Here is a 24,923-nt window from a genome sequence, read left to right on the forward strand (position 1 = left end):
TAGGTATTAAATAAGTGAATAAGAAAATAACTTCAGGACTACTTAAAAAGAGAGTGAGAATTCCTATAATTCAACAACAAACAACAACAACAAAAAAACTGATTAAAAAATGAGCATAAGACTTGAATAGACCTTTCTCCAAAGAAGATACACAAATGGGCAATAAACACATGAAAGATCAATATCACTAATCATAAGGGGAAAGTAACTCAAAAGACATTTTTTCCCTAAGATTTTTTTTTTTTAAAGATTTATTTATTTATTTATTTGACAGACAGAGATCACAGGTAGGCAGAGAGGAAGGCAGAGAGAGACGGAGAAGCAGGCTCCCTGCTGAGCAGAGAGCCCGATGCGGGACTCGATCCCAGGACCCTGAGATCATGACCTGAGCCGAAGGCAGAGGCTTAACCACTGAGCCACCCAGGGGCCCCCCCTAAGATTTTATTTTTAATTAATCTCTACACCCAAGGTGGGGCTTGAACTCACAACCCCAAGATCGAGTTGCATGCTTTTCCCATCAAGCCAGCCAGGCTCCACATCAACTTTTTTTAGGCTGGAGAAGCCCGCACAAAAGTTCAGCAGCAGATAATTTTTTTTCATTTTTTTAAATATGTTCAGTTAACCACTATATAGTACACCATTTGTTTTTGATGTAGTGTTCAATGATTCATTAGCTGTGTATAACACCCAGTGTTCATCACAACTGCCCTTAATACCCATCACCAGGCACACCCATCTCTCTGTCCCTCCTCCCCTCTGAAACCCTCAGTTTGTTTCCTGGAGTCCATAGTGTCTCATGGCTTGTCTCCCTCTCTGATTTCTCTCCCTTCAGGTTTCCATCAATTCCCCAATGGTTCTCTGCATTATCTCTTATATTACACATATAAGTGAAACCACATGATAATTGTCTTTCTCTGCTTGACTTATTTCACTTAGTATAATCCCTTTTAGTTCCATCCAAGTTGATGCAAATGGTAGGTATTCATTCTTTCTGATGGCTGAGTAATATTCCATTGTTTATATGAACCACATCTTCTTATCCATTCATCTGTTGAAGGACCTCTGGACTCCTTCCACAGTTTGGTTATTGTGGACATTGCTGCTATGACCACTGGAGTGCATGTGCCCCTTCTTTTCATTGCATCTGTTATCTTTGGGGTAAATACTTCATAATGTAATTGCTGGGTCATAGGGTAGCTCTATTTTGAATGTCTTGAGGAACCTCCATTCTATTTTCCCAAGTGGCTGTACCAGCTGGCATTCCCACCAACAGTGTAAGATGGTTCCCCTTTCTCCACATCCTTGCCAACATTTGCTGTTTCCTGTCCTGTTGATTTTTGCCATTCTAACTGGTGTAAGGTGGTATCTCATTGTGGTTTTGATTTTGTATCTTGCCATGTTGCTGAAAGTACTGCCTTTGGTGTATCCTATTGGTTTTTGATTGATGTGTTTTCATTCTCATTAGTTTCCATGAATTGTTTAAGTTCTTCCTTAATTTCCTGGTTGACCCAATCATTCTTTAGTAAGATGCTCTTTAACTTCCATGTGTTTGAATTCCTTCCAATTTTTTTCTTGTGATCAAGTTCCAACTTCAAGGCACTGCGGTTTGATAACATGGAGAGAATAATCTCAGTCTTTGGTATCAGTTGAGACCTGATTTGTGACCTAGTATGTGGTCTACTCTGGAGAAGGTGCTGTGTGCATTCGAGAAGAATGCACACAGAATTATTCTGTTGTTTTAAGGTGGAATGTTCTGTATATATCTATGAAGTCTATCTGGTTCAATGTGTCATTCAAAGCTTTTGTTTCTTTGTTGATCTTCTGCTCAGATGATCTCTCCATTGCTGAGACTGGAGTGTTAAGATTTCCTACTATTAGTGTATTATTGCAATATGATTCTTAATTTTGGTTAACATCTGGCTTATAGAGTTGGCTGCTCCCATGTTGGGGGTATAGATATTTACAATTGTTAGACTTTCTTGTTGGATAGACCCTTTAAATATGATATAGTGTCCTTCTACATCTCTTACTACAATCCTTGGTTTAAAATCTAATTTGTTTGATATGAAAACTGCTACCCCAGCTTTCTTTTGAAGTCTGTTGACATGATAAATGGTTCTCCATCCCCTCACTTTCAATCTGGAGGCGACTTTAGGTTCCAAATGTCTGTCTTGTAGATTGCATATGGATGCATCCTGTCTTTGTATCCAATCTGCAATCTTGTGTTATTTCATGGGAGCATTTAGGCCATTCATGTTGAGAGTAACTACTGAAAGATATGAATTCAGTGCCATCAAATTGCTTGTAAAGCCCCTATTTCTATTGATTGTCTCTGTAAATTTCTGGTCTATGTTACTCTTGGGGTCTTTCTTCTTTTATAGAATCCCTCTTTATTATTTCTTGCAGGGCTGGCTTGGTGGTCGCATATTCTTTCAGTTTCTGCCTATCCTGGAAGCTTTTTTTCTCTGTATCCATTCTGAATGACAGCCTTCTAGATAAAGTATTCTTGGTTGCATGTTCTTCTCATTTAGTACACTGATTATGTCTTCCCAGTCCTTTCTGGCTTGCCAGGTCTCTATGGACAGGTCTGACATTTTTCTAATGTTCCTCCCTCCATAGGTAATAAATCTCTTCCCCCTAACTACTGTCAGGATAGCCACTTTGGCTCTAACATTAGCTCTAACATTATATACTGGGCCATTGGTCTATTTTTATTGGTCTTGGGAGGGGTCCTCTCTGCCTCTTGGACATGAATGCTTGTTTCCTTCCTCAGATTAGGGAACTTCTCAGCTATGATTTGTTCAAATATACCTTCCAGTCCTCTCTCTCTCCACCCCTTCAGGGATCCCAATAATTCTGACTTTGGGATGTTTCATGGTGTCATTGATCTCTCTAAGTCTGATCTCATGGGGTTCTAGGTTTTTATCCCTATCCTCCTTGACTTCCTTCATTTCTATCAGCTTATCTTGTAGATCACTATTTCATTCTTCTTTCTCATTTACCCTAGCTGTTAAAGTATCCAGTTTAGACTGCATCTCATTCATACCATTTTTAAGTTCTGCATGATTAGCTCTCATTTCTGCCCTTAGAGAGTCTATATTGCAACTACTTGTTTTTCCAAACCTAGCTATTGACTTCATAATTGCAACCCTGAAGTCAATCTCCAACATCTTGCTTATATCCATATCCATTAGGTCTGTGGCAGAGGCCATTGTCTATGGTTCTTTTCTTTGTTGGGAGTTCCTTCTCCTGGTCATTCAGTTGAGGGATGGTTGAGGAAATGTACAGAGTCTAAAATATCTACCACAGTCCAGGCAAGATGTACCCTTAGAAAACCCAGAGCAGTTGGAATCTACCACTCATGCCTGGCAGAGTTTTTCTTCTTGTTGAGACCCAGATATAAATTCTTACATTTCAGGCTGAATTCACAGAAGTTCAAGATGGTTTGATAGATATCCAGTTAAATTCAGGGGACCAGTATAAATGAGGTCCCCTACTCCTCCGCCATCTTGCCTCCCTCCCTCAAAAGACAAAATTTGCACCCATGAGATAATAATGAGGTAACATTGTGCACCCGTTAAGATAGCTGCAATTTTAAAATAAATAAATAAATAAATAAAGTGTTGACAAAGGTGTGGAGAAATTGGAACTTTGTTAGTAGGAACATTAATTGGTGCAGTAGCTGTGGAAAACAATATGGCAGTTCCTCAAAAAATTAAAAATAGAATTACCATATGATCCAGTGATTCAATTTCTGGGTAAATACCCAAAAGAAATGAAAGCAGGATCTCAAAGACATATTTGCACAGCACACCCATGTTCATAGCAATATTATTCACAACAGCCAATAGGAGGAAGCAGCTCAAGTGTCCATCAGTGGATGAATATTGAACAAATGTGCTCTATATGCACAATGGAAAGTTCATCCTCTAAAAGGAAAGAAATTCTGACACAGGCTACAACATGCATGAACCTTGAGAACATTATGTCTTGTGAAATAAGCTAGTCACAAAATGACAAATACTGTATGATTCCAGTTCAATGAGGTACCAAAAGTAATAAAATTCAGAGACAGAATGTAGAACAGTAGTTGCCAGAGTCTGGGGAGTTGTTCAAATGGATATAGAGGTTCAATTTTGCGAGATAAAAAGAGTTCTAGAGATTGGTTACACAACAATGTGAGTGTATTGAATACTACTGAACTGTAGTATTGTTAATACTACAATTGTGTAGTATTATGTATGCTACTAGTATAAATGATTAAAATGTTAAATTTTGTGTTATACATATTTTACTATAACTAAAAACAATTTCATTTTAAAAGAATTTTACAATCTTTTAAGAAAGGTAGCTCAAAGCAGAGTGACAAAGTTTCTGCCAAGCTATACAATAGGAAATAAGAGGAAACAAAGCATGCAGTGACAGAACTCAGGAAACACATGGAAAATCATCACCTATAGTAAATCATTACAAATATGAAGTCTATATTGAAAGGGGCACAAAGAAAAAAAGACATTAGTGCCACACAGAAAGCAACAAGTAGGACAAGATGGCAGAATGACTAAAACAAACAAAATTTTAAAGGATTCAAGAAAAAAAATGATATAAAAGACATAATGGCAATCCAGCACATGGCATAATTGCAATATTTACTATGATGGAGAGAACCAAGTGACTAGAAACCAAAAAAATTGAAGATCTACTTTTAGAAAATTTTCCATCAACAAATGAAAATGAACTTTTAGATTGAAAGGACCCACTTTATCCATGGAGAAAACTGTTACAGAATGGCTCATACCAAGACTACATTATGCCAAGGTATAACTACTACTTGAAAAATAAGAAGTAACTTGAACAACTAGGCCAAAGTCCCAGTCACCTTGAAGTAAAGAAAAATTCTGATACTTCGGACTACCCAGCAACACAAAATAAAGGAAGACCATAGAAAAATGCTAATCAGGTCTCAGAGAAAATGGGACCCAAGATCATTCTACCCAGCCTTCCTATTATTTAAGGATGGAGGCAATAGGCAGATATTTTTTAAACTTAAGAACTCAAGGAACGAGTTCCCATGAGCCTCTTGGAGTGACTACTCAAGGTCAGGTTTCAACCAGCCAAGAAAGGACAAGAGAAATCACTATAAAAGGGCTGACAATGGACATTGATCCATTTCACTGAAGTATAAGAACTATGGGAACTATCTTTAGAAAATAGAATGTATGTATTATACAATAATGTAGAAGTAATATTACTAACAAAAATTGGGAAGACATGGGAAAAGACAAAGGTGGAAGGTGATGTACGGTTGTTGACGTTGTCATCTTTTCTAGGTTGGGGTCAAAATATACAATTTTCACCTGGTAAAGCAACTAAGAGTAAGAAAAATATATTGAGCAGTATGAATGGGAACCCTAGAAATTTCATTAAAAAAGAGAACCAACAAAAACTGGGTGTAAGAGAGGGAAAGGATTTGAGAGAAAGAGGAGAGATGGGAGCAGAAGTGATTGCAGCAAATGCAGCCAGGTCTAAATGAAGAGAAAAGCAAAATTATCAATGAAACACCAGAAGAAATTCAAGCAGATCACAAACTTTCCAAATCATCAGAAGGTACACACAGACCACCCCACCACCACACATACACAAGCAACACTGATTATATAATAAAGCAGCCTGCTGCTATTCTGTCTGGCAATAGTAACCTCTTGACTCCGTAGACCCTCCCAGGTCACCTGTAGCCCCAGGCACTCCAGGCAGTGCTCAGCTTGGTGGGTACACCACAGCCCTTCTCAAAATCGTCAACCCACTACTACAACACACTCTCGTGCCCATATGGATTCAGGTCAGAGCCAGACAGGATTCTGTAGTCCGCTGGTTGTTTGTTTGCTTGTTTGCTTGCTTGTTTTTGGTAGTGGAAGGAGTGATGGGGGATAAACCACAGATTTTAGATTCAGACCATAAATGTTTAAAACATAACTCTAACACTTCCAAGCTTTGTGAGCTTGAATAAGTCACACATCCTCTCTGGACTTCAGCTTCCTAAGTCTCCAGGCGAAGAGAGACATCATAAGATGGAGGAGTGCTGTCAGGGTTGACAATAAGGAGCATACGGTATCTAGTACAGCACCTGACAAGCAGTACCTTGTCAGTGAATAGTGGCTGCTTAGTCATCGCTATTCCACTCAAAGCTTGCCCTGGAGTTTTCCTGCTAGATGGAGGAAAGGAACCCATGTCCTCTCAGATCATAATAATGCCAGTTGGCATCAGAAAAGGATGAGAAGTAATAGAATGGCAAATCTGCTCTGCTCCTCTCTGATTTATATCACAGCCTAGACAGCATGTGCAACTAACAGAAGCTTTATGCTCACCACGCACATTCATGTACACACGATACACCTATGCCCGCACAACACCCCTTCCTAGGGTACTTTGGTCCAGACTCAGTGAGACCTTTCTTTGCCCATTTAATGTAAGTGGCCAGGAGCTGTCATAGCTATGCAGATTCACCTCTGAAAAGAGCACAAAATACAGGAAGCTCTCTCTTGGGAGTGTCTCATCATTCGACCCCGCCCCTTCCATCTTCTTTGCCTTTCATCAGCCCAGCTCCACAGGTGTTATTATCTCCATCTGCCCTTGTAAATTTCCCCTTCAAGGAGCCTGTCTGAAGGCGAGCCATGCAGCATGGAAAATAGCCTTGCAAATAAACATGAGCAGAAAATTTTATTCAACAACCTAGAGGTCATTCAAATGTTCTCTATCTTCAAAACTCAATTATCTTCTCTGACAGTTTCTTAGTCTACAAAGGGATAAAAATATGGTTGGATAATGACATTGTTGTTGGGACATGGTCGTAAGAGCAATTAACATTTAGTGACCACCTACTATAAGTTAAGTGCTTTACAGAATTTGTCCCAGCAAGTCCTCTCACTAACCCTTTAGTATAAGAGATTTCATCCCAGCAAGTACGGGGAAATTGAGGCTCAGAGAAGTTAAATAATATGCTCGATTAAGTGTTAGGCAGTGGGTGACAGAACATGCATTCTGTTGACCGAACCCAGCTCATCAATGTCAGGCTGTGAACACAGTAGTCATCTGTTGGAGGCTTAGGTACTGTTATGGACAATGTAAATACGTCCCCCCAAAACTCACACTGAAATCCTAACCTCCAGTAGGATGGTATTTTGGGGAGCTGGGGCTTTGGGGAAGTGCTTAGATTGAGAAGAAGTCATGAGGTCAAGAATTCTCACGATGGGAAGTGTCATAAGGAAAGAAAGAGATCATAATTTGATCTCTCTTATCCACATGTGGATATAGTAAGAGGCAGCTATCTATAAGCCAGGAAGAGAATTCTCACCAGAACCCAACCATGCCAGCACCTTACTCTCAGACTTCCCAGTCGTCAGAGCTACAAGAGTAAAAAAATCGTCGTTCAAACCACCCAGTCTTTGGAACTTTGTTACAGCAACCTGAGCTAAGACAGTAATCGCCTTAGGACTCTGTCTGCCTGAAGACTCTTAACATTTCTAGGAACAAAGTATAAGCTGTGTGCCTGGCCTCAAGCAAGGCTCAGGACAGGGGGGGAACGAACTCCAGAACAGAAGTGGGCATGTCCTTCTAACTTGGGAGGGTTTCTCCAAAATGGAGGACAAATAAGCAAGCCAATTCCCAAGAAAAGATAAAGCCATCTGCGAAACTCCAGGGAATTGAAACAAATGCTTAGGTGAATTTATAATGAAAGATACTTGTTCCTAATTCCAGTGCTCAGAAGCAATCTTTCCTCCAACTTCTACTTAGGTAAGCTGTTTTCACACACAGATCTTTCAATCCTCAATTGTACCACTACCATCCTCCTTTGAAAAATGCTTTTAAGGGGGTCCTTTGCTAATAGCCATATTCCTACATTCAGTTTAATGCAGCTACGTAAGGAAGCCTAAACCCCGATCCACCCATGTTAACAGCTTGTGAGGAAGGCAAGCAGCCTGCTGACACAACCATCTGCTGCATCTGGTACCTCTGAATCCCAATCTGGCCTGGCAGCTGAATGCCCGGCTCAGCCCGGCCTGGTCCACTCTCTCTGACCCTCTGGTCCTCAGACTGAGATCTCATCACACTCCTGCAGGCTACGAGGTAGTCCCTCTTCAAAAGCCAGTGATGTCTAATGGCACCAATATTTCCCTTTTCTTCTCCACAGACTCTGGGGAGTCCTACCTCTGAAATGCAGTTCAGAGGGCATCCCTGCCCTCCAGACTTGATTGTACTCCAGGCCACAGGCCAGGGCACCCTGACAGCATATGGTCTGAGGCTCTAAGCCCTCCTTCTGAAGTTTGGGGTTTCTCTATGACCATGCCAGTTTTTGGTTATTTGACTTTTCAGAACACTAGGATGACTTTCTATGACGGTTCCCGCGACTGGATAACCACCCAACAGGATTGTCAGATTGAGGTGCAAAATATCAGTTCCCCTTGTCACACGGCTCTGATTTTCAAACAGTAACTATAATAACAATAGCAATAGTGAGAGCTGGTGTTTAAGTGCTGGACAAGTAGATAAGATTACCATGTGCATAGCTCAATGAATCTTCACAGAGAAAATGAGGTTCAGAGAGATTACGAAGATTCTCCAAGACCACAAAGCTAGTAAGTAAGAAAGCTGAAATCCCAAACTAAATCTGCCTGGTCCCAAATCTTTAAATATAAATTAAAAAATCGTATAGTTATATAATGTTTAAAAAGAGAGAGAAAGAAAGAAAACGTTCTCCCCCACTCTCCACTAAACCTTCAAAAGAAAATACCACATAAGTTGTCGTTTCCTAAACTTTGGGACCTCTCATAATCACGACACTAACTGGCCTTCCAGAAATTAATTTCTCAACCCCACAAGTCAACAGATATGTGCTCTATTGTTATCATTCTAGAATTAGTTGTTTCTATGTCTGAATTCCAAACAGGATTCTGCACACTTCATGAGGAACCCACAGAGTCTGGTTTATATAGGCTCTCAAAAAGGGGTGTCGTCATTGCCATAACAGCAAGTTCTGTCATGCTACCCATTCTATGACATGGTGACCAGGACTTTAAGGTTCATGGTCCACTCCCTCGTTCAGTCCAGGAAAGGGTTAAGGATGATCAGGATGCCTCTGACAACAGCAGCTTATAACCTTGATCAGAGCAGTCAGCTTTCACCTCCAGCAGCAGTCTGGATGCTTCCTACAACAAGAGACAAAAACAATTTTAGGTGTGCAGGAGGAAGGAAAATATGTATTTGAAGAAGGTCTACTGATGCCTGTGCTTTGCTGGCCCTCCATGTGGAACTGGACCTCATCCACCAGGCTTTATACAGATAACACTGATATTAAGGAGAAGATGGGCCACAAGCAGAATTTCAGTGAAAAGTACTATAATCTGATCAGTTTGGGGCTGAGATCATTGTTTCTCCAAACCATCCTCTAGATCTGGTTGGCCACTTCCTGCTCTTGAGACGTCAGAGTACCTGATCTGCAGAGAAGGGAACAGAGGTTGGTGAAGAAACAAAATATCAAGACATGTCAATGAGTAAATAGAATGGGAGGGGATAATCTATTAAGGAGGATTTCCTGAACAAGCCAAATCACTGGACTTTATCTGGGTCCTAGAGGCAAGCCTGTGAGGTTTTTCCTCTGGTCTATACAGCAAAGGTTTCCTACAGAACACAGTGGGGAAAATCTAGTGTCAGAAGACCAATGTGTTTTGAAAACTGTAAAGCCTATCATTTAGAAGGGATGTCAGGGCCCGTGATCACTACTTCAAGAACTCTTATTAAGAGTGCTCAAGAGCTCATAGACTGAGATAAGAATAAGCTCACAAGGTCAGACATGTTTCTAGAGTGAAAGGTCAAAAAGAACTTCTGCTTCCTAAGTGTTACCACAGATCAGTAAGTGGGGAGAGGGAGTGGGAACTGAAATGATTGGAACTTTGTCCCTTCTTCAAATGGAATTCACCTTCTTTCAAATCTCCAACAGATCTAGTCCAACTCCTCATAGAATAAGAGAACAGATCCCCTAAGGAATCACATCATCCCCTCAGCATCATTGGCTCAGTGTACCTCTCCACTGAAGCTGGAACCAGGCCTCCTGCTTCCCAATTCAAAGATCCTTCTGCATCATGAATCTCTTAAATACGAGTATCAAACTCAGAAGGAAGGGGTCACAAATGGTAACCTGCTGAAGTAGAAATTAATCAATCATTTGGAGAGAAGGGCTGTGCAGGGTCCCTGAGCAAAGCCCTGCCTCTCCACCCCAGGCCCATATGTCACTTCCCTTTGCCAGGGTAGCTCGTGGACTGCTGGGTGTCCTTCTGCTCAGGACACCGAGCAAACTAGGTCAAACGTAGTTTTCAGCAACCTTTCTTAAGCTTTGAAGGTCATCTCAATGCTCAGCATTTTTGCATCTTTTCAAATAAGTAGTGAAAATGGAGATTTCTCAATATGGCATAGCTGGGCTGATTTCCCTGGAAGCTGCATTCACACTGCACCATGTATTGCCAACATATGCTTCTCCTTGTAGAGTGGATGCCAAATTAAGATTACATTAGGGAATAAATTTTCTCAAAGAATTAAGGACATCAAGCAATAACTTGTTAGAAAAAATGTACTAGGGAAGAATATGGGTGAACAGAAGTCCTACTCACAATAGCACTCCACGAACTAGAAGTTTAAGGAGTGCAATTAAGGAGAAAGAGTCTTTAAAACCACTAAAGTAATCTCAAAATGACACCAGGTGATCACTTACTGATGGATGGGAAAGTGAAATTCTGCAAAAATGCCAATTCTGCCAAAATCATTTAACATTATTTAACAGAATCCTCCCCCCCTAAAAAAAATTCTACTGTTATTCTTGTGATCAAATTTAATGCCCCCCAAACATGTCTACATCTTCATCTCAGTACCTATCAGTATGTCACCTTACATGGTAAAAGACACTTTGTAGATGTGACCAAGGATGAAGACCCTGCAATGGGGAGAGATTATCCTAGATTATCCAGATCCTGATTGGAGAATTGGAAAATTGGAGAATATCTTCTGGCTCTGCTCAGAAAGAAAAACTGTTGGGGAGATGCATCATTATTGAAGGTGGAGGAGGGACCCACCATACAAGGTAAACAGGCAACCCCTAGAAGCTGGAAAGGGCAAGGAAATGAATGGCCTCATAAGAGTCTCCACAAAGGAACCACAGCCTGACTGACACTCTGATTTTTTTTTTAAAGGTTTTATTTATTTATTTATTTATTTGACAGACAGAGATCACAAGTAGGCAGAGAGGCAGGCAGAGAGAGAGGAGGAAGCAGGCTCCCCGCTGAGCAGAGAGCCCGATGCGGGGCTCGATCCCAGGACCCTGGGATCATGACCTGAACCGAAGGCAGAGGCTTTAACCCACTGAGCCACCCAGGCACCCGACACTCTGATTTTAATCAGGTGAGACCAGCATCAGACTTCTGACCTGCAGAACTATAAGGTAATTAATCTGCATGGCTTTAAACATTAAGTTTGTGGTGGTATTTTACAGCAGCCAAAGAAAACCGATATACTATTTTTAAATCTAACCATATTATGAAACTGTAAAATATCATTTAATTGGCCTAATAAGAAAAAGATGGGACCAAAAATGGAGTGGGGGAGATATTTTAAATGTTCTCAAATTTTAAAAATTGAAAATGAGTGGAGGGAACCATCCTGTGAGGTATTAAAATACATCTGGCACCATTTAAAAAAAAAAAAAAAAAAGTGAAACCGAATAAAGGCTCCAGAAATAGATACTATTACATTAAATGTTTTTACACTCTTAAACTATACAACAGAGAAAGAAAAACATACTTAAGAAATAGTTTGGGGGTGCCTCGGTGGCTCAGTGGGTTAAAGCCTCTGCCTTCGGTTCGGGTCAAGGTCCCAGAGTCGTGGGATCAAGCTCTGCATTGGGCTCTCTGCTCCTTGGGGAGCCTGTTTCCTCCTCTCTCTCTCTCTCTGCCTGCCTCTCTGCCTACTTGTGATCTTTGTCTGTCAAATAAATAAATAAAATCTTTAAAAAAAAAAAAAAAAGAAAGAAAGAAAGAGAGAAAGAAAAAAAATTGTTTGGATATATCTGATTAAGAAATTTAAAACAAAATTAGTTTATATCCTCAACTTATATTATAAATCAAAATAAATTCTGCATCACTAAAAAAGTAAGTATTTAAAAATGGTATAAAATATGGCAAAGAATGAAATGAAATATACTGAAATATATGCAGGAATTAAAACTTTCTAAGGTTTAATTAACAGGAAAAATTCAGATTTTGCTATTAAAGATTATTTTGTAACTTCTAAAATGATATAATGAAACTTAAGAGAAAAAGGACTAAAAGGTCTTTAAAAGAAAATAAAGGGTTACCATCTATGTTATAGAAGATGCACAAGGATGATATACAAATATGATCCCCAATAGATGAATAAGCAAAGAATCTTATCTGATCATCTATGCAGGAGGAATTGAAATTAGTAAACAAACATGTGAAAATGCTCCACCTTGCTGTGATCAAAGACAAACAAATTAAAATATTCATTAAGTACCATTTTACACCTATTATATTATCAGAAATAAAAACAATACCCAAGGCTAATGAGGTTCTGATGAAGTTGGTACATTTATACACTGTTGATTGCAATTTAAAAAGATTCTGTCTAAAACATAATTTAAATATATATGTGTATGTGTATCAAAAGCCATAAAATATTAATTTCCTTTAATCCAGTTATTTCCATCACTAGGAATTTATCCTAAGGAAATGACCGAGAAAGAGGAATATTTGTGTAGGATGATATTTGTTTACTATAGTAAAAAACTCAGGATAATAGAAAAGAATAGTTAAGTGAACTTACACTTCATGGAACATTGGATGTTCAGATGACAAGAAGCCTACATAGCCTCATGGAAAGGTTAACACAAGTGCTGCATCAAAGCTGAAAACAAATTAGGTCGAACCATATCAATTACCATTTTCATAGGAAAACTGTAAAATATTGAAAATTCCACATGGTTCAACCTAATAGTTCTGTCATGGATACAGATAGGTAAAAATAAAACCTTCTAGGGATGAGACTTATGAGGAAACACAAAAAGAAAAATAGTTGAGGGGATGGTAGTATCAAGGACTAATTTTTTAGTCTGTTATAATATCATTTGAAAATCAATTTTAATGTTAAAACATTAAAGACATGATTGTTTTACAGATGGAGATAGCTCATGAAATAAAAGATATAATTTCAGTATACCTTCCATCTCAAATTCTTTGATTCACCATATAAAAAGCAATGAATTAAGTTTTCAACTAAGGAAAGAATTTGTTTCAAACAGACGTAGTCAAAAAATGTCAGCATTAATAATAAGGTAACATAGCAGAGCACCAGGTTTTAAAGTCAAATCCCATTTATTACCTATAAGACACAGGAAAAAATATCACATTTAACCTCAGTTCTCTATCTGTCAAATGGGGATGGTGATGGTACTTATGTCAGGGTTGTCATAAAGAGTGCTTGGATGACTTCTTCTTTGAGTACCTGGCAAGTAATGAACATTCAACAAATATAAGCAAGTACATCATTATTAATGGACCACTATAAATCTTTAAACAATGACTGAAGTTAGAAAATAATATTCACAGGCAAGTACTTCTATATACATTAGGTTGGAAATTATTCCAACCTATTTTTTTTTCACTCGTCTTTTCTAAAAACATTTTTAATCAAAATGGACCAGCCCACACTATGCTATATGTAGAGTTATCTCCAAAATTAAAACATAGAATATAGATTTAGTAGTGAGTGCATATGTAAATTAGGAACAAGTTTTCCTTCTCTATCTTAACTTACAAAATAAGGCTAAGTGGTCCCAGACCATAAAATCTTCAATCTAGTGATCATGACTTATGGATGTGCTTTCTTGTTCTCTGGCTCAGGATGATTCTGAAGGCTATCACTGACACTGGTTCCCTTTCTTTTTTGTCTATGCAGCACATGTTCCTTTTGGGGAATGCCCCTCCCGTGTATGGTGAATCTTGTCAATCACATGACCTCCACCTCCTCCATCACAGGGGCAGTAAGCACTCGAGCTAGACAGTGGAATTCCCTCTTTATTAACATCGCCTAAAAAGAAATTCTCTCTCCTTCTGAAATTCTGAATAAGAAGCTTTGGGCTTGAGCCGGTGGGAGCCGGTTGACTAGTGGACATGAGGTGCTCTGTCCAGCTACCCTTCGCAGGGCTGATACACTCATTTCCCCAGCTGCCAGAAGTATTGGTGGCTAGTAGCTAAGAACTGAATTTCTCACTGGGACTTGCTTTTTTGCCACAAGGAAATACATCATCAAGTTATGCTCCCTCCCGGAGACTGGCTCTGGCCACTACTATGGAGGGATACTGTGACCTCTGATGGAGTCACACAAAGGCATGGACTCTTTGTTTCCATGTGGGGACATGAAGGGCTCCAGAGCTTCCTGCAGAATTAGTTGAGGTTTCAGCTGCTACCACTTCAGGGCTCAGCTGCTTCTGCTGCAGTCATGCCTTCTTAGTTCCTCACAGGTGTAAAGCCCAAGAGCTCTCCCCAGTAAATCTTCATGCAACTCTCCATTCTAGAGTCTGTTTCCTGGGAACCCAATCTAAGACATTTGGCACATGAACAGACCTGTCTCATAATGATACCAAGAAGAGACTAGAAATAGAGAAATTCAACAATTTCATTCAACAATGAACACCTTGCTTGTGCCACACCTAAAACTAGCCCACTCCTTGGTCTTCTAAGTCCCATGAGTCAACAAATTCTATATTTCATTTGAGCTAGCTAAAACTGGGTCTTAATCTTACACAACTGAAGGAGTCCTGACTGTACACAAATGCTATCTCATCACCTGTAACATTTAATACAGTCCTATGTACATGAGCAGGGCTGAATAGTGTTTGTTGCATTTAACTCCTGCATGGTTATATCAGTGTTTCATGCAATGACAGCATCATAAGACGTTTTACTAAAAGAGAAAGAGGGAAAAGTGCTACATATTGTATGTACCTCTGAATTTTATATATGTTAACATATTAAAAATTGTGACCAATATTGCAGAATTTATTTTAAGTTGTAAATAAAACCTGCTTAACCTCCTTTTAGGCAGAATTTAGTCTACCTATTTGGCCATAGAACTTTGTGAATACAGTTAGATCACCCACAAGGGCTTAGTTTGGCCTACAGTATGGAGACTACCAAATTTCAAACTTCTTCTTTAGTTTGTTCACTGGTCCTCTTGGGTAGTGGGAATTAGCAGAGCTTGCACAATATTTATTACCAGGGACAGAGGAAGAGAGCAAACTTGACCTTCTCCAACTGATTATTTATTCCAACTATCATGTCCAAGACTCTGACAAACCTTACTCCCTCTACATTATATTCCTTAGAGTCCATAATACATAAAAGAAAGAAAAAGAGAGAGGGAAGGAAGGAAAAGAAAGAAAGAGGGAGAGAGAGATGGAAGGAGGGGGGAGGGAGGAAGGAAGGGAGAGAGAAAATGAGCCTGGAGGTTTAATAATTTTCCCCAAAAAGTTTTCTTTTAAGCCTAATTCTCCTGCCTCTAGATGCTCAAATAATACAAAAAGTGCCACTCCTTAACAATTCCTTAAAGCCCTACATGCAGATGATGTCAAAATAGCGATATCAATCTTGATAACATCAATCTCACCACATCTGAACCTCAAACACAAATCATTTTTTTCTTATCTGATGGCCCAGTGACTCAGCGCACCCTGAGTTGAAAGATACACTAGTTTACTGGTTGGAGGCAAAAAATGAGGTATCTTGGATTTGTTTGCATCATAAGCCCAAGATGAGTATAGAAAACTCAGCTCTATAAATGTGTTCCCTAGGAAATTACTTTGGGTAATCAGAGAAGAAAAAAAATGGAAGCATGCAAAGTTTATAGATAAAAGTGAAATATATATTATTGACTTCACAATAATGGTCTTTCTACTCCACACCATTTCTGGATACTTGCAAATCCATGAAAGCAATTCCCTGGGAAGAGTTGAAGGATAGAAGACCCAGCCAGAGTCTAAAGCCCAATCTCTAACGCACGTACTTAGAGCTACACCTTCCAGAGATGTCAGTTCAGGACAAAGCATACTATTTGCCCAGAACTGCTTTTGTAAAAGTAAACCTGTTGGAAACACCTGAAAGTTGAGCCATACCGTTGCTAAATTTCCAGTTCATTTCTATTTGATATCCTATGTGCGCGACTGCTTTGCTGGGTTGAAACACACTAAGGCTGGAGATGAGACGAAGAAGCTGAGTTGGTACAGAGCCACGGTGGACATCAGACTCCCTGGGGCACAGAAGTCTTGGAGAACTGACTATTCACATCACTCTCAGCTGCAGTGGTCCTGATAAGCAAATAACAAACCTATGACTTTGTCCTTTCTTTAACAGTCGATCAATTTACCTGCCCTTCTCACATCCCTTTTCAGATACTCCAGTCTAACTAACAGCCTCAGACCAAGTGACTTTTTCCCCTCAACAACAGAGAATTGAACCAATTCAAAACTAGCCATTCCACTGACTGGCCAAGAACCAGTAAATTTCCTAGATAATTTGAAGTGAGACCCAGGGACTGTTGAGAGTCAGACATTGGCACCACAGCATGTGCCAAGGACAGATGCATGATTCAAAGCTGGGTGTCAGCCAAAACTATGGAGCTTCAGAGGCCAAGAACCTCGCAGAGAAAGCTTAGATAAGAATGGAGAAGATCTTATGCAGATAGGAGCAGACAAGAGAGAATGAAGCTCCACAGAATGACAAAGGGAACCACTGCCTTACAACCTTCTAATACTCTGCAAAGCCTCGCTGTATTGCATTCAGTTGGGTTTCATGAGATTTCCCAGGAGCCTCAACATAAATCCTGTTTACATAAATTAGCCTAAGTGGGTGGGTTCCTGCGGCTGACAAACAATTATCTCATTTGTTGAAAACATATCCATATATTTAAAAATCATTTGTTGAGTGCCAGTCAGGCATGACTGTGCTAAGCATTGCAGATACCCAGGTGAAGCAACAGATCCCCTCTCCTGGGAATCCAAACTCAAAAATAGGTCCTTACTTCAGAACGAGTGTGTAAAATGTGTTCTGGGGACCTAAAAGAAGCAGTGTGTATTTTACCTAAAGGGAGGAGAGCAAGAAAGGCTTCCTAGGGGAAGGAGGTGACGTCAGGCTGCTGAACGGGAAGGACAGGAAAACAGTTCCTAGGTGGACCAGGGAGCATCTAAGGAAGAATTAAGAACATGAACAAAATGTGGGCACAAGCAAGCCTGGCAACACCGGAGTACTGTAGGAAGGGCATTCCATATGTCAGAACAAAGAGACAGAGGAGAGGAGACAAAAAGGAAGAGGGGATTAACCTTTTAGCAACAATCAGCATGAAAGGAATACAAAGACTTTACATTTTATCTTTCAATCCAAATAGGAGAACATTGAAACTTTTGGGGAAGAAAACAATATGCCTCTGATATTTTAGAACAATGACTCCAACAGTGAAAGGGAAAGGGAATTAGGAGACAGTATTGGTGTCAGAAACACAAATTAGAAGCTGTTGCAGTATTTCAAGCAAGAGAATTTCTTTACCAAGACAGGTAAGTTTCAAGAGAAGGGTGCACATCTAAGTGAAATTGAGATAGAATCTATAGGCCTTTAGTGACTAAGTGTGGTGGGAAATGGAACAATCAAGGGTTATTCCTAGATTTCTAGTGGAGTGACTGGGTAGATAACTAGGTTATTCACCTTAATGGGAAATTCCAGAGTAAGGAGAGGAAAGGCACATGTTAAGGGAGGAGAGATGAGCTCAGTTTGAGGCATGATTTCAAGATATTCATTCATGTGAAGAGGACCAATAGCCCCCTGTATATTTTTATAGTCAACAAACATTTGTCAAGTGCCTATAATGCATCAGGCACTCTGTTAGGTCCCAGGAGCCAACATAAAAACAGTTACCAGCCCTTACTCTTAGGTGGAGTATACAGTCAAATATGAAGGATGTTATTAATCAAACAATCACATAAGCATAAAATTTCAAACTGTGAAAAGAACTATGTAGGGAATGAAACTGGAATTACGAAGGCCTGTGAATGGGGGATCGTACATGGTGGGTCAGGGAGGCACCTCTGTGAGAGTCTCCCGTGAGCTGAGTGTGCAAAGATAAGGGAGAGTTAAATACACGAGGACTAGGGAAGAATTCTACACAAAGGAGAAAGCATGTAGAAACCTTGAGGTGGGAAAGAGCTCAAGTGGAAAGAACGGAGACACAGAGCAAGATGAGGCTGCCCCGGCTGGAAAGAGACAAATGGTGGAGTGGAGCCATGTGAAAGGCTGTGACTTATGCAAACAGGTCTTTGAAATATTGAAGGGTTTTAACAAAGACTGAGATGATTAAATGTCACTTCAGTTTAGCGTAAAAATGAACTGAGGGTGACAAAAGTGAATCAGGAAGAGACCAATTTGAAATTTCTTGGATAATCAGCAAGACACAACTATGACTTAGTGCTTGCATTGGAAACAGGCAAAGTGGGTGGATTTAAGAGCTATATTGAAGATAACTGGGAAAGGTGGCTGGGATAAGATATGGTATACAAGATAGGTATAATCAAGGAAGACATGTACAAGTTCTGACTTAAATTTATTGGCTAGGATAGGGAATTAGGGGAACACCACATTTGAAATGAAAAATTATGAGTTGACTCTTGGACATTTTATATGCTTGAGGACTCTTGAAACCATCCAGGAGAAAAGTTTGTTAATAAGTGGGCTGTGAGGATCTGGGCGTCCAAAAAAACATATAGACTAGATATGCAAATGTGAAAGTTGCCTTTATATAGCTGGTCACTAAAGATTTGGATGTTGATGATTACATATAAAGTGAGGAGAGAAGGCATAAGTGAAACAATTTAGTCATTTTTATTGGAGGATGAGCAAAGGAAAAAGAGAAAGTTTCCACAGAGGTTGAAGAAAAAACAAAAGAGTGTTGTGTCATAGAAGCCAAGGTAAGAGTGTTCCAAGAATAACAGAGTGGTTCGCCACGTTGACTTCTGCTGAGAAGACCCATAAGGTGAGCACAGAAAGTGTCACTAGGTTTAGTGATTTGAAGGTCCCCACGGATTCTAGCCAGACTTATTATGGTGGAAGCCAGATTAGTGAGCTGAAAAGTATGGGTGGGAAGTGGAAAATGGAGACAGCAAGCACAGGAAACGCTCTGGAAAAATTTGTACATGAAGGAGCGAGGAGAAATTAAGCTGTGTTTGTAGAGGGAAGTGGGTTCAAAGATAATTTGAGAAAGGTGTTTCTTGTTTTAATTTTTTAGTCAGAGAAATTTGAGGATTTGCAATGTTACTGAGAAAGATTCATAGGAAAGGGAGAATTTAGGGTCCAAGAGCAGGAAGGAACAAAGGCCAATGTGTGATTGTAGAGACAAAGAGAAAAGGTAAGAGTTGTGAGTCAAGAGAGTGTCTTTAAGTGGATCTTGATCTGGGGAGTGAGTGTGGCTGCAGGTGTGAACCTGGAATTGACGACAAAAGCCATGGTGGAAAGGGACGGGTGTCAAGATAGAGCATGAGGAGTGAGAAGAGAATAGAGACCATGGCCAAACAGAAGAAGATGTCAATGTTTAAGGAGTGCATCAAAGAAAGAAGGTCCCACAAGAGACTGAGAAACAATACCCAGAGAGGTCCTGAGAGAGGAAGAGGGTCTAGAATCATGCAGCCCCTATTCTGCTCACATCTGGGTCAACAAAATAGCCTTCCAACTAGTTTCCCAAATACTTAATTCCTAACCCAGTGTCTTGGAAGACAGGACCAGAGCAGGGGTGAGCAGACCAAGAATCAGGAGCAGTAGACCCAGAAGGATGTTTGATGGGTTAAAACATAACAAGCCACCTGAGTCTCCATTTCCCCCACCATTTGCTTGCTGTGTGACTTTGGGCAAGCCTTATTTTTCTTTCCATTTCAGCTCTCTCATGCGTAAAATAAGGACAAAAACATTTTCTTTAACTACCTCATAGGGTTGTCCTAAAAATTACATGAGTTACTGGCTGTGAGAGCATTCTAAACTCTGCTAAAGCACAACACAGGCATGAGGAGTTATTATTAATCTTGAATCACTGTTGCTTCGTGGCTCATCTTTTCTCAGATGGTTCTCCTGGCTTCCAGTCTTGGCTCGCGGCAAGTTAATGGATGGTTCTGTCTCCACCCAAACACTATTGCCCTTTCCTTTTTAGGTCGTTCCAAATCTGAGTCACAGTTAAGCAAATACAATGCATTTTGCAGGTAGAGTTGGCAAGATGTGCTCCATTTGCTTTTTGGCCCAGTCCTTTAATTGCACTTGGAAGTAAACAGCACACTGTAGAATGAAGAGGAGAGTGTGAATTGGAAAAAGAGAGGAAAAGGGAAAATGAAGTGAATCTGGGCAGGATAAAAGTTACACTACACAAACTTAAAATAATTGGGAATATGTTTAGTTTCCCAAAGGCATTCAGAACTTAAGCCTCCTTGCTAAGGACACTCTGTGTCTGGGTTCTGCCACCTTCCATGATGTGACCCCAGCACTGGTCACCATGCGTTCCATGCACATGTAAGTCTCCCATTGCCTCCCAACGTCCCTATTTCTGCCTCTATGCGTTCCCTCATAAGATGCCCCCCCAAAACAGCCTCTCAGCCCCTTCCACCTGCCCCAGCCATGTCATCCCAAGCCTCCCCTTACTCTGTAAGCCCAGCCACCTTTTCTGATTTCTCCAGAACCCAGAGTCCAAACCACAGTTCAGCACATCACTGAAGTCTCCCTCACTGCCATTACTTCATGTGGTCTTTTCTAATATCACTATCATTAAACATCTGTAATGTTCTGGCTGCTTTACACCCACTATCTTACTCAGTGTGCAGACATTTTCCAGTTTACACTTGAGGAAATTAAGTATCACAGAGCTAAACTGTTTGCCCACAGTTGGCAAGTGTTGAGGTCTCCTGGGTATGATGGTAAAGTTCAGCCTCATATTTTCCCTGACTGGCAGGGTCCATCTCTTTGTCTTCCTTGCAGTGCTTCCTACAGCACCAGTAACTGAGAAGGTGTCTGGGCATCCAGGAAAGAAGATGCCAAAGCAAAAAAGCCTGCTGAGTGGGAGACGAGGGAACCCCAAAAATCAATACTCTATTTCTAGTGTCTCTTAATTACAGAGCGTGTCAACCACATTCCAGTCCCTCACACCATAATACTAAACCATGGTCTCAAATGGCTTTGGGGGAAATGAGGATTTTCTCCTCCTACTCACCATTAAATAATATTTAACTGGCTAATATTTCTAATATTATTTTTATTAGAGCAGACTGTGATCTTCACGTTTTGAACAGAATAATACTTTCTGTATCTTAGCACTTTAGCCTACTGGAGTGTTATTTGTGTTACTGTGAACTAATATATGCAGATTCACCACAATTAGCCATCACCATGGTAATTTTATGCCTTTTGTGTTCAATTTCTGTTGCATATGCTCATCAAGGAGATTGAAGTTTTACTGATGAAGCAAAATTCATTACCTGGCTTTGGATTTAAGTACAGGAATTTAAAGAAAAGTTTTCAAATCCTGACAGCATTCCATTTCTGGCTTACTTCTCAGAGAGAAATTAATGTGCTGTCTTTTACTTTTTCCTTGAGCTGGTATTGGCAGATTCTCTGGCCAAAAAGTCACGTTTCCAGTGGGAACATAAGCCCTTGAGAGCTGACAGGAGTCTTTAAACCCTTGGGGAGATCCCTTCTATTTGCTTGAATGAACTCAACTGCTGCAACTGCTTTTTACATCAAGCATGAGGACAAGTGTGCAGCTGTGGTAGACTACCTGCAGTGATGGCATCCCAGTACACACATGCTATTCCTCCTGGTAAGGAGTCTACTTCCCTTAACCTTGAATCTGGCCCTGGCACTTGTTTCAACTAACACCATATGGCAAACACGATGTTGTACAAATTCTAGAGTCAAGGCCTTAGGAGACCTGACAGTTTCCATTTTTACTCTTTGAGAATCCAGCAACTATGTAGAAATGCAATGAGGGTGCATCTGGAGATTGAGGCCTAGCCAGCTGCCAGCCACTCTAAACACCTGAACTGAGACACCAAACATGTCAGCAAACCCATGTTGGACATTCTAGCCCTAGCCAAACTCCTGGCTGCATGCAGACGCAGGAATGATCCCAGCCAACATCATGTAGAACAGGAGAACATCCCAGCTGAGCTCAGTCAGTCCACAAAATCATAAGAAAATAAATGGTTAAATAGCATGGTGGTTGCTGGAGGATTGGGGGAGGAGAAAATGGGGACTTGATGTTCAATGAGTATAAAGTTACAGTTATGCAAGATAAATAAATTCTAGAGACTTGCCAAAAACTTGTTAAAAGAACAGATGCCATGCTAATTGTTCTCACAACAACAAAAAGCAAAGAGACACAGGAAACTAAACTTTTGGCTGTGTTTACTACTTTGTGATAGTATTTGATTTAGGTATCATGGGCACATGATATGTACAAATTCATCAAATTGTAGACATTCAATATGTTTTTTGTATATCAATTACACCTTAATTAAGCTGAGGAAGAAAGAAGGAAAGAGAGAGAGAGAGAGAATGAAAGAAAAGGAGGAAGGAAGGAGGGGGAAAGGGAGCAATGGTGGTCTTCTAAACCTCTTCACCTGGGGCTGTTTTGTTACACAGCAATAACTAACTGATATAGCAGCTAAAGGAAGGCAGATGCAACAAGATCCATGATCATCACCACTGTCATTGTGTACAGCTTGTACAGTCCCTTCTTCTTCCTTGCCAAACTTTCCCTTCCAACCAGACCTCATCCATTGCCTCCAAAACCTGCTTTGTTTGACCTGTAAGACATATCATGGATCCTACCCATGTGGTCTTCTCTGTGTTGTTGTTGTTGTTGTTGTTGTTTACTCCTTTCCTCCCTCTCTCCTCTCTCCAGCGGGATTAACCCTTCTACTCCTTTTGGCTACTTCTGAACTCTATACCTACTTTAATGTCTTCTTGGGTCATTGTATAGTTAAGCTGTGTATTGTATCCATCTGCCTCTTCCATTTGTCCACACTGCTATTTTTAGTTCCACATTTTCAGTTTCAGAGCTAGCAGAGTCAGCTCTCAATTCATGATTGTTCAATGAATAAATCCATGCACCTTACTCTGCATCTTTTCCCTCACCTGGCCTCTCTTTGCTTATCAGCATGTTATATTTAATTTTCTCACAATATCTTTCCTGGCTCCCCTGACCACAGTAACCTCTTACCTGGAGCTTATTTTATGTATACGTATAATTCATTTAAAAATTAAATATTAAAATACTGTTTACCATACCTGATTCAGTCACATAAACTCTTCCATTTAGCCTTCACAGCCATCAGGCAACAAGGCTCAGTCCTTCTTCCTATAAGGCCACCTCTGTTTTTCCCATTGCTGGAAGCCCTATCATGTTAGGGAGTTGCTAATCTAACTGATCAAAGCCTACATCATTCATTTGGCATGTTACTGTGTTGCAAATGTGGGATCCCAGGCCCTGTCCTTTCTTCCTGCTTTCTCTCTTAGCCTGATCCCTGGGATAGACCTACCCAGTCCACTTCCTTCTTCTACCAAATATGCCAGAGATGGATGAGTAGACCACTTGAAGTCTTACACCTCCCTCTAAGGTACACCTCAGTGAATGGGTCCCAAGTTTTAGATTTTAAAGGGTGGGTGAGGGAAGGATATATGGAAGTCCCCACATATCCCAGCCCAAGTCCCAGCCATGCTCTTCATCCAGCTTATATCAAAGAGCCCTACTGTTGTAAGCAGCTTCTCAGATGGCCCCCAGTGGTCTCCACTGCTTAGCATTTACATTATGATGTAATCCCCTCCCAATAAGGATTGTTTCCCCTAATGATGACTTGCCTCTAGCCAGCAACAGAAGGTGATAAGATGCTACTTCCATGATTAGGCTACATAAAAGTGTTAACATCCATCTTGCTAACAGACTCTGCCCTTCAGTGGCTTTGATAAAGCAAGCTGCCATATTGGAGAAGTTCATGTGACAAGGAACTGAGAGGGATCTCAGACCAGCAGCCAGCAAGGACCTAAGGCTCTCAGTCGAACACCATATAAGAAGGTGAATCCTGCCCTCAGCTATGTAAGTGAGCCAAGCAGACCCCTGCCAACCAAACTTTCAGACAAGAACCTACCTTAGGTCAGCCCTTTGATCACAGCCTCATGAAAGGCCATGAAACAGGGGACCCAGCTAAACCAAAGCCCAAATTTTTGACCCATAGAAACTGTAAAATAATAGGTTTGTGCTGTGTTAGGCCACTAAACAATATACAGTCAATGCAACTACATTGAGGGCTTGAGGTACCTGCTTAGAAATCAGTAAAGTACTACTTTGATTCCCATTATGTTATTTTGGGTATACCCTCCTTGAGATGGCATGAGAGATACCCCAATGGATATGGTTTGATAGGAAAGGTAGGATTTGGCCATCTTAATATTTTCAAAACCAATCCCTAACCTATAACTGTATTATCAGTATCCCCATTTTAAAGCCAAGCAAATTGAATATCACATTTCTTGGTATTTGCTCAAATTTCTCACTTCTACCAGTCCTCTAACTCCAAATATAGTGCTCCCTCCCCTCTGATATGGTTACATCATTGTACTGTTGCTATTGAATCTTTAAGCAAAGCTCTGGTTTCATTAATTACGCTGTAAGCATTCTGAGAGCAGGGACTCCATCAGGCATGTCTCCATTCTCAGCGACAGCGCACTGGTGGCATGGGACAACACCACAGACTGATGCCTGTAGTTGCCCTTCTAGCACCCCACAACCCA

General features: G+C 40.4%; 1 long non-coding RNA gene across 2 annotated transcripts; it reads right to left on the reverse strand.

Moving 5' to 3' along the window:
- Positions 1 to 8,888: 8,888 nt before the first annotated feature.
- On the reverse strand, positions 8,889 to 23,892 carry LOC116600727. 2 transcript variants are annotated; one of them, XR_004289779.1, is made up of 5 exons: positions 23,424 to 23,892; positions 13,474 to 13,563; positions 12,886 to 12,966; positions 10,078 to 10,192; positions 8,889 to 9,203 (listed from the first exon to the last, which is right to left on the reverse strand). It is a non-coding gene; the product is annotated as an uncharacterized LOC116600727 (long non-coding RNA). The 2 variants fall into 2 exon arrangements; XR_004289783.1 differs by lacking the exon at positions 12,886 to 12,966 and having other exon boundaries at positions 10,078 to 10,195; positions 13,441 to 13,563.
- Positions 23,893 to 24,923: the final 1,031 nt, after the last annotated feature.

This window comes from Mustela erminea, chromosome 1 (assembly GCF_009829155.1).
Source record: "Mustela erminea isolate mMusErm1 chromosome 1, mMusErm1.Pri, whole genome shotgun sequence".
NCBI classification, from domain to species: Eukaryota; Metazoa; Chordata; class Mammalia; order Carnivora; family Mustelidae; genus Mustela; species Mustela erminea.